Here is a 9,211-nt window from a genome sequence, read left to right on the forward strand (position 1 = left end):
GCAAAATAAGCAATACTTTTACTTTTGAAATGCTTATACTATTGCAGAATATTAAGATTTGCACTGGATGTTTACTTTTATATTTGCACATTAAAAAGCAAATAAGCTACTTTTAATTTTGTTAAATGTTAAAAGTTTTAAATGTTTACATTGTTACAGAATATTTTGTCATGTTGTTGTCAATGTTGACTGAGTGGCCATACCTTTTTTTTTGTAAATAAAAGCCATGCCTTTTGAAAAAACTGGCCTACATTTATTTTTTCCTCTTCATTTTAAATAAAAAAAATAATCGGTAAAAGGAAAAATAACCTATAGATTAATCGAAAAAAATAATCTATAGATTAACCGAAAAAATAATCTATAGATTAATCGATAGAAAAATAATCGTTAGCTGCAGCCCTAATATATATATATATATATATATATATATATATATATATATATATATATACACACACATATATATATATACATACATATACACACACATATACATGTATGTATGTAAATATATATACACAGTCATACTTACACACATATGCATGTATGTATGTATGTATGTATGTATGTATATATATATATATATATATATATATATATATATATACACATATACATATATATATATATACACACATACATTATATATATTATATATATACCAAACATACATACACACACACATATATATATGTATGTATTTATGCATACATATATATATATATATATATGTATTTATGCATACACATATATATATATATATATATATATATATATATATATATATATATATATATACACACACATATATACATACATATATATATATAATATATGTATGTGTATATATACACATATATACATACACACATATATATATATACATACATATATTATATATATATACACATACATACATACACGTATATAATATGTATATATATATATATATATATATACACATTATATATATATACATATATAAGTATGTATATATGTATTTATTAGGGATGTCCCGATCCAGGTTTTTGCACTTCCGATCCGATACCGATATTGTTTTTGCACTTCCGATACCGATACTGACCGATACTGGCCTATCCGAGCATGTATTAAAGTTTAAAGTTATTTAGCCTACTTAGTTGTCAGAATCATGTTGAAAAGGGTTTTAGTACTCTTGATAACAACTAGCCAGCTGAATTAGGGGAGTTTGAATAATACACAATGGTTGGTAACAAGAAACTGACCTGTTTATTCAAGGATAAACACAAAATAGACAAAATTATACATGACAAACAGAAATGGCATCATTGAACTAGGGCTGGGCGATATGGCCTTTTTTTTAATATTGCGATATTTTAAGGCCATATTGCGATACACGATATATATCTCGATATTTTGCCTTAGCCTTGAATGAACACTTGATGCATATAATCACAGCAGTATGATGATTCTATGTGTTTTGATTGATTGATTGAGACTTTTATTAGTAGGTTGCACAGTGAAGTACATATTCCGCACAATTGACCACTAAATGGTAACACCCCAATAAGTTTTTCAACGTGTTTAAGTCGGGGTCCACTTAAATTGATTCATGATACAGATATATACTATCAGATATATACTATCATCATAATACAGTCATCACACAAGATAATCACATTTAATTATTTATAATCCAGGGTGTGGAGGGGGGCGCCTGATGTAAGTGTAAAAAAGACAGCCAAAAGAGTTTGATATGAGAATAAATCTAAAGTTAAAATATAGGGTAGAAATGCACCCATTTGCAGGAAATGTAGTCTTGATTTTCAAAATGTTCTTTCAAGGCTTGCATGTCTACATTAAAACATTATTCTTAATACTGCATTAATATATGCTACTTTTAAACTTTCATGCAGAGAAGGAAATCACAACTAAAAAAAATCACTATTTTTTGCACACGGTGTTGATCTGGAAAGGTTTGCCTCGGCATTTTGATGGTATGGACGTGTGGCACCGAACGGAGATAAGCGTCTCGACAGACATTACAATATTTGAACAATGATGACGAAAACTGTTTTCTCTGTCGTTTCCGTGTGTCGAAAATTGTTATGCGCTTATTTTTTTATTTGATTTTGTGCGTGGCATAGATTTGCCGTGCGCAGAGGACGTTTGAGCAGGCGCGCACCTTAGCGGCTGCGCTAGCATCACAGTTAACGTTAGCCATGCTGCTACCTCTCTGCTGGGAGAGGACGTATACGTATGTGACGTGTGACGTGTGTAAGAAGGTGCGCTCGCTGTCTGTGAGAAGGAGACAGAAGAAGGAGTGGGAAGAGCCTGTAGTGCAATGCCAGCAGCTAAAAGCAACTGCGTGAGAATCCATAGACCTGTGGATGTGTTGAAGGTGTGCTGGAAATAGGGAACAGCAGAAAAGTGGAATGTATTATTTAAATCTGTGCGTTGAAAAACACGGACCGGAGTTTTTTTTTAAACTGGATCTGGATCTGCATTTTCCCATGCCTTGCCGATACGCATTTTTTGGCAAATATCGGCGGCCGATCCGATCCAAATATCGGATCGGGACATCCCTAGTATATATAATGTATGTGTATATACATATACATACATATATATACACACACACACATACATACAGTATATATACACACATATATATACACATATATACTGTGGGGGGGGGGGGTGTAGCCCGCGGACCTGCAGCAAAGCGGGGTGTGCCAAGACCGGCTGCGAGATCAGCGACAGGTGCGTAGATGGCCCACCTGGGCCTGTTTGTCTAATCACCTGTCGCTCTGTTAAAAGGCAGCAGCCGGGGAGGAGAGGAGAGTTGGTAGTGGAGCGAGAGCGAGAGCAAGTCCGACACAAAAAGACAATTGCTGAAAAGCACAAGCCGAAAGACAATTTATTGAAAAATAAAACATTATTGTAAACCTGGAAGAGCCTGGCATGTCGGTGATTGGTGGTCCAAAAACCCGGAAGCGAGAGTCTTCCACATATACATACATACATATATATGTGTATATATAAACAAATGCACACTAATAATAAATCATAGGACAAACTCGGTGAAAACAAATACATTTTCAAATGACCCATTTCCATTTACTGTAATAGTACAGGTGGATCAAGTTTCTCAACAATTAAATTTCAAATATTGGCTACTTTTTGCAGAACTTGTACTTGATTGACAATCGGCCCATAAAATGAGTAAAAACAACAACAACAACATTAAGACATTAAAAATGTACACACTTTTGTTTGGAAAAAGTATTGCGATATTTTTCCAGATAAATATTTTTTACGATAACCACAGGAAATGTGTGTGGGGAAGCAGTGCATACATCTCTGTCCTGGCTGCTCAGTACAACATGGCTACCATAAACTCACCTCAGCCATCAAAGAACAATGGGCACATATATTTTAATGGCAGTACTTAGTTGGTGTTGTTATAACACGACTATTCTGTTTTTGAAACTACTTATTTGTTTGCCTAATGCAGTAAGTAATACATTCTAGTGTTGCGTGCATCTATAAACAGTCAAAATAGAGCTAATACTAAAATACACGTCACACGCCATCAAACTGTACAACTCCTCTCTGAGGGGGAGGGAGGTACTAGGATGACAGGGGATGCAAAACAATAACATATATCCCCATTGTTTACTTTTTAAATTCGATCTCAATTCTGTACACTGCTGCTGGAATTTTAATTTTCCTGAGGGAACTCTCCTGAAGGAATCAATAAAGTACCATCTATCTATCTATAGTTCAAAAGTTAATGAATACAACAAGCACTAATCTTATCAAAGTAGGTCATAAACAACACACATCTTTATGGTATGAATTATTCATCACTATTTGGCAACTTTAGTATAGCAATGCGTGTTATAACTAAAATATATTTCAAGTAGATATTGAATGATTCATACAACTTAATTGACAACAACATTAGCATAGTTAAAAATTAAATAAATATAAAAGTATTAAAAGGGCAGACACCAATCTTAACAATACAAAGTAGGTCATGATCAACATGGATATTATATGTCTGAATTATTAATCACTATTTCGGCTACTTTACTACAGTAAAACGTTATAACTATTGATATTTTTAAGTAAATATTGTATGAATCACACAACTTTATTGACAACAAGTTCAAAAGTCAAAGATACAAACATGGGCAGGAATCCATCCATCCATCCATTTTCTACCGCTTGTCCCTGGAATCAATCTTAACAATACAAAATAGGTAATATAAGCAGGTATTTTTCCTGTATGAATTATTCATCACTGTTTTGGCTGCGCTAAACGTCATAACTATTGATATTTTCAAGTAAATATTGAATGATTCATACAACTTTATTGACAACAACATTAGCATAGTTAAAAAATTCAATAAATATAAAAGTATTAAAAGGGCAGGCACCAATCTTATCAATACAAAGTAGGTCATGATCAACATGGATATTATATGTATGAATTACTAATCACTATTTCGGCTACTTTACTTCAGTAAAAAGTTATAACTATTGATATGTTTAAGTAAATATTGTATGAATCACACAACTTTATTGACAACAAGTTCAAAAGTCAAAGATACAAACATGGGCAGGAATCCATCCATCCATTTTCTACCGCTTATCCCTGGAATCAATCTTAACAATACAAAGTAGGTAATATAAGCAGGTATTTTTCCTGTATGAATTATTCATCACTGTTTTGGCTGCGCTAAACATCATAACTATTGATATTTTCAAGTAAATATTGAATGATTCATACAACTTTATTGACAACAACATTAGCATAGTTAAAAAATTCAATAAATACAAAAGTATTAAAAGGGCAGGCACCAATCTTATCAATACAAAGTAGGTCATGATCAACATGGATATTATATGTATGAATTACTAATCACTATTTCGGCTACTTTACTTCAGTAAAAAGTTATAACTATTGATATGTTTAAGTAAATATTGTATGAATCACACAACTTTATTGACAACAAGTTCAAAAGTCAAAGATACAAACATGGGCAGGAATCCATCCATCCATTTTCTACCGCTTGTCCCTGGAATCAATCTTAACAATACAAAGTAGGTAATATAAGCAGGTATTTTTCCTGTATGAATTATTCATCACTGTTTTGGCTGCGCTAAACATCATAACTATTGATATTTTCAAGTAAATATTGAATGATTCATACTACTTTATTGACAACAACATTAGCATAGTTGAAAATTCAATAAATATAAAAGTATTAAAAGGGCAGACATCAATCTTATAAATACAAAGTAGGTCATGATCAACATGGATATTATATGTATGAATTAATAATCACTATTTAGGCTACTTTACTACAGTAAAAAGTTATAATTATTTATATCAATCCATCCATCAATCCATTGTCTACCGCTTAATCCCTTCGGGGTCGCGGGGGGCGCTGGAGCCTATCTCAGCTACAATCGGGCGGAAGGCGGGGTACACCCTGGACAAGTCGCCACCTCATCACAGGTAATTATTTATATATTTAAGTAAATATTGTATGAATCACACAACTTATTGACAACAACATTAGCATAGTTCAAAATTCAATAAATATAAAAACATTAGCATAGTTCAAAATTCAATAAATATATAAGTATTAAAAGGGCAGTTATCAATCTTATCAATACAAAGTAGGTCATGATCAACATGGATATTTCCTGTATGAATTATCAATCACAATATCGGCTACTTTACTACAGTAAAAAGTTATAACTATTGATATGTTTAAGTAAATATTGTATGAATCACAAAACATTATTGACAACAAGTTCAAAAGTCAAAGATACAAACATGGGCAGGAATCCATCCATCCATCCATCCATTTACTACCGCTTGTCCCTGGAATCAATCTTAACAATACAAAGTAGGAAATATAAGCAGGTATTTTTCCTGTATGAATTATTCATCACTGTTTTGGCTGTGCTAAACGTCATAACTATTGATATTTTCAAGTAAATATTGAATGATTCATACAACTTTATTGACAACATTAGCATAGTTGAACATTCAATAAATATAAAAGTATTAATAGGGAAGACATCAATCTTATCAATACAAAGTAGGTCATGATCAACATGGATATTATATGTATGAATTAATAATCACTATTATGGCTACTTTACAACAGTAAAAAGTTATAATTATTTATATATTTAAGTAAATATTGTATGAATCACACAACTTTATTGACAACAACATTAGCATAGTTCAAAATTCAATAAATATACAGTATAAGTATTAAAAGGGCAGGCATCAATCTTATCAATACAAAGTAGGTCATGATCAACATTGATATTTCCTGTATGAATTATCAATCACAATTTTGGCTACTTTACTACAGTAAGAAGTTATAACTGTTGATATGTTTAAGTAAATATTGTATGAATCACAAAACTTTATTGACAACAAGTTCAAAAGTCAAAGATACAAACATGGGCAGGAATCCATCCATTTACTACCGCTTGTCCCTGGAATCAATCTTAACAATACAAAGTACCGGTAGGTAATATAAGCAGGTATTTTTCCTGTATGAATTAATAATCACTATTTAAGCTACTTTACTACAGTAAAAATAAATAACTATTGACATTATTAAGTAAATATTGTATGAATCACACAACTTTCTTGACAACAACATTAGCATATATTTACACAGCGCGCTAGCGAGAAAAAAACAAAACACTTCCAACCATATTCGATCACCTTGTAGCATTTTATTCAAGCCATCGGTACACTTACAACACATTGATCATGTTTATAAACGTAATAATTGGATCAAATCCAGCGCAAAAGTCACGATTGAAAACAAGCTGCGCCACGTTGTTGCACTGCCTTGCTAGCTAGCTGTGGCGAACTAGCACAGATTGAAGTCCATGTATGCAAAAGTGCGTAGAAAAAAAGAGCATGCAATAATTAACATTCGTGTGTTGTTTACAGGCAGAGGTCAATTGGAGGCTATGGTGGGATTAAACAGTTTGGCCTTGCGTCAAAATCAGATAATGCGTGATAATCTGAGTTGAGGCACTCACCAACTGCTGCGTGGGGTAGTTTCTTCAAAGACGACTCAAGCAAATCTTAGCACAGTTTCATGTTTGAATACACAAAACCTGCAGTTTGTCCTCCAGCGACTGTCTTCAACACGTACAGTATGTGTCTCTGACCCATTCACTCACTATTTACTCGACACAACTCCCTCGCTCCAAAGGCACGTTCACGGACACGGACGCCACCCTCCGGTCTGGACGGACACTCGGTAAGAATCAGCGTGACCTCTTTTGAGCCACTTCAAAAGCAGAGCGATGTTTGTTGCACGCTGTGCTCTTCTGTTTACTAGTGCGCGGATCCTTTGTGCCCCGCCCCTGCTCGCCTCCCATTCGCTGCTGGCAGGAGGCGAGGCCAAATGCGGCTTTCAATTGGTCCACCCAGGAAGCAATCAGGAAGTAATGTGTTTATTGGAGTCGAGGCACATGTAGACAATGTAAATGTAAAAAATAAAATATATACAATTTGAATAATCCATTTTCAGAACGTGACACAGTACATTTATTTTGGGATAAGATAAGAGGTTGGCTGCGAACCAAAGGTATACATATGCCCCATTAACGATGGTAGATGGTAGGCCTATTTATTACAGACAGCAAGTAATGATTATTAAAAGTATTCTAATGCTAGGAAATGTTTTCATTAAAAAATAATTTTTTTAAGTGAAACCCGTAGTGCTTTTGAATTGTTAGTTCAAACTTGGACAATTTCAAACGGTAGGATCAAGCCCTAAAATTATTGTTTTTATTGGATGCATTTATTTATTTTTAGATAAGCACCGTTTATTATTTTTTAAGCATCTTTTGTTTTTGATTGTCTCTAATATTTTTTACTTTTGTTTTCTTTAACAACTTTTGTTTGTACTGTAACGACCTGATGAGGTTGATGTTGTGTGCTGGAGTGAGTGATATTCAGAATTCCCATTGTTGTGAACGTACCACATCTGTAAGGTGATTGGCCGAGAGGGATGAAGCGTTCGTTGTTGCGGAAATAAAGAAGGAGGATAGACGTGCATGTGGATGGAACGAGATAAGTTGAGCTATGCTCAATAAAAGTTTAAAAAGAGCGTCAGACTTTGTGTGCACTTCTCCTGGACGCTAGTACTGTATATGGATTGTATTTTTTTTTTTTTAATTTATAAAAAAAAATCGCTCAACCTGTTAATTATTGATTGATTTGCATTGAAAGTGCCTAATTTTGTTTGTATACTATTTTTTATTATTTTGTTCAATATAATTAAATTCAAATAACCCTAATACGTGCCGAGGCATTTTCACACCAAATCGTCCCATTGAAATAAAAATAAAACCTATTTAAGGACTGAACATTATTTTCAACTGGCAAGAAAACACAAATAATGTATTGAAGCAGTGTTTGTTAAATTATTATTAATTGATATATAGAATTCGAAATCAGTTTTTGTGTCCCATTTAACAAAAGACCAGTATGTATTCGTCCAAGTTCCACTCAAAACACCAACGTTGTTTCATAAATATCAATCAATCAATCAATCAATGTTTATTTATATAGCCCTAAATCACAAGTGTCTCAAAGGGCTGCACAAGCCACAACGACATCCTCGGTACAAAGCCCACATAAGGGCAAGGAAAAACTCACCCCAGTGGGACGTCGATGTGAATGACTATGAGAAACCTTGGAGAGGACCGCATATGTGGGTAACCCCCCCCCTCTAGGGGAGACCGAATGCAATGGATGTCGAGTGGGTCTGACATAATATTGTGAGAGTCCAGTCCATAGTGGATCCAACATAATAGTAAGAGTCCAGTCCATAATGGGGCCAGCAGGAAACCATCCCGAGCGGAGACGGGTCAGCAGCGCAGAGATGTTCCCAGCCGATGCACAGGCGAGCGGTCAGCACTTCATCCATGGCCACCGGACCTGTGCCCCCCCCCCCCCCCCCCCCCCCCCCCCCTCCACAAGGGAGAGGGGAGCAGAGGAGAAAAGAAAAGAAACGGCAGATCAACTTGTCTAAAAGGGGGTCTATTTAAAGGCTAGAGTATACAAATGAGTTTTAAGATGGGACTTAAATGCTTCTACTGAGGTAGCATCTCTAATTGTTACCGGGAGGGCATTCCATAGTACTGGAGCCCGAATAGAAAACGCTCT

At 34.4% G+C, this 9,211-nt stretch overlaps 1 protein-coding gene across 3 annotated transcripts in view; it reads right to left on the reverse strand.

Moving 5' to 3' along the window:
* The window catches only part of coq8aa (coenzyme Q8A, genome duplicate a), a 35,687-nt gene extending 28,301 nt beyond the window's left edge, over positions 1-7,386 (reverse strand). The window contains exon 1 of one of the 3 annotated variants that reach the window (XM_061929327.1): positions 7,216-7,386. The gene's annotated coding sequence lies outside the window, so the exon portion shown is untranslated. Of the gene's footprint in view, positions 1-7,071 lie in introns of all 3 variants that reach the window. The other 2 variants (XM_061929326.1, XM_061929328.1) reach the window with 2 other exon arrangements.
* Between the last annotated feature and the right edge of the window lie 1,825 nt (positions 7,387-9,211).

The sequence above is a fragment of the Nerophis lumbriciformis genome, linkage group LG34, assembly GCF_033978685.3.
Source record: "Nerophis lumbriciformis linkage group LG34, RoL_Nlum_v2.1, whole genome shotgun sequence".
Lineage (NCBI taxonomy): Eukaryota > Metazoa > Chordata > Actinopteri > Syngnathiformes > Syngnathidae > Nerophis > Nerophis lumbriciformis.